This window comes from Lucilia cuprina, chromosome 2 (genome assembly GCF_022045245.1).
Source record: "Lucilia cuprina isolate Lc7/37 chromosome 2, ASM2204524v1, whole genome shotgun sequence".
Classification (NCBI taxonomy): Eukaryota; Metazoa; Arthropoda; class Insecta; order Diptera; family Calliphoridae; genus Lucilia; species Lucilia cuprina.
In genome coordinates, this window is record NC_060950.1 from 65567092 (window position 1) to 65569174 (window position 2083).

At 30.0% G+C, this 2083-nt stretch overlaps 1 protein-coding gene across 2 annotated transcripts in view; it reads right to left on the reverse strand.

The window, feature by feature from the left end:
* The window catches only part of LOC111686410 (protein spitz-like), a 33827-nt gene that overhangs the window by 17865 nt on the left and 13879 nt on the right, over positions 1 to 2083 (reverse strand). The window lies entirely within an intron of this gene.

The following is a 2083-nucleotide window of genomic DNA, read 5'->3' on the forward strand; positions in this document are numbered from 1 at the left end:
TCTAGTTCAGTTCTAGTTCAGTTCTAGTTCAGTTCTAGTTCAGTTCTAGTTCAGTTCTAGTTCAGTTCTAGTTCAGTTCTAGTTTAGTTCTAGTTTAGTTCTAATTCTGTTCCAGTTCAGTTTTAGTTCAGTTCTAGTTCAGTTTTAGTTCAGTTTTAGTTCAGTTCTAGTTGAGTTCTAGTTTAGTTCTAGTTCAGTTCTATTTCAGTTCTAGTTTAGTTCTAGTTGAGTTCTATTTCAGTTCTAGTTCAGTTCTAGTTCAGATCTAGTTCAGTTCTAGTTCAATTCTAGTTCAGTTCTAGTTCAGTTCTAGTTCAGTTCTAGTTCAGTTCTAGTTCAGTTCTAGTTCAGTTCTAGTTCAGTTCTAGTTCAGTTCTAGTTCAGTTCTAGCTCAGTTCTAGTTCAGTTCTAGCTCAGTTCTAGTTCAGTTCTAGTTCAGTTCTAGTTAAGTTCTAGTTATGTTCTAGTTATGTTCTAGTTAAGTTCTAGTTATGTTCTAGTTCAGTTCTAGTTCAGTTCTAGTTCACTTCTTGCTCTATTCTTGTTCAGTTTCAGGTTATTTATAGTTTAGTTGAAGTGATAAATTTGGCGGGAAATTTTAATTTTAAATCTCTTATACAATTTATTAAACTTGTAAACACAAACGGTGTTCAAATCATAAGAAAATTCTAAGGAATTGTTTATCTCGTTTCTTTCAAAATTACTAAAGTTATAATATCCTTAATTCCCAGAAATACAATTTAAAAATAAACCCTACATACTAAACACACACACACACACATATATAAATTTATTTATAAATTTAGCAAACAGAAAAATAATTCTCCTTAACTTTAGCGCCAAAATTCAATTCAAATAAATGCAATCACCTTCAACAATATTCAAGCATTTTTTTGAACCAAAAACAGAGAAAAATTGTTTACAATCAAAGACGAAGACGTAAACAACAACATTGAATATCTGTATGATGGAGTAAAGAAGGAACGTAACAGCGCGCACTCTATAAGATCCTAATCAGTAAATGTGTGACTTACTTAAACAAAACAACAACAACTCGCGCCATTCACTACTACTACTACTACTCGATAAAGCCCCACATTATGGGTAAATTTTTAAAAACAACGACAAAAAAACTTTGTTTTCCTTTTACTGACTGGGCTGTTTAAATGTGTGGGAATAAGTTGGAGTAACCATAACAACGATATTTTTGTGAATTGAAAAAAAAGTTTCGTACTAACTATGCTCCTCTCGTTGTGGAGATCATTATGTTTTGTATATGATCATCATTCATTCCTCTTTTCTGTTTTGTTTTTCTTCATTTTTTTTGTTTTGATAAAGCAATGAACTTTTGTTGTTTTGATCTAAGAAAAGATCCCCTTAGTCCTTGAATGTTATTGACTTGTTTACGATTTATTCTTACACTCGTTTATTTTTTTGCCAAAGATTTTTTTAACGATTTACCGACAAAAAACCTAAGATTTTGTTTTGTTTTTTATATGTATGAAAGATTGCTTTCGTTTTTTTTAATTTGGCGCGTAAATTCTTTGTTTTCTGTCCCTTATAAAGTTTACTTTTGGTTTTTTTTCATCTCATTCTTTGGCTGGGTTTATTAAGTTTTAAAGATTGTCTACCATTTTTTGTATAAACAATTTTTGGAATGCAAAATAAACTTTTGAGTCTGAATGATGATGAAAACAAATAAAGAAAGAAAAACACGCTCAACATTATTGTTTTCAAGTCAATAATATCATTATTAAGAAAAACAACAATAACAACTGCATGGTAAGAAGTTCAACATTCTTTGCAAAATAGAAGAATTAAATGTCAGTGGTTTATTTTAATGTCTGTGGTAGAAGTCAATAACTTGATTTGTTTGTTTTAGTTTTTAAAGAGTTTGGATCTTCTTTAATATTGTTCTGGTTTATTTTAAATACAGTTCTAGTTTAATTCTAGTTCAGTTTTAGTTCAGTTCTATTTCAGTTCTCATTCAGTTCTCATTCAGTTCTAGTTCAGTTCTAGTTCAGTTCTAGTTCAGTTCTAGTTCAGTTCTAGTTCAGTTCTAGTTCAGTTCTAGTTCAGTTCT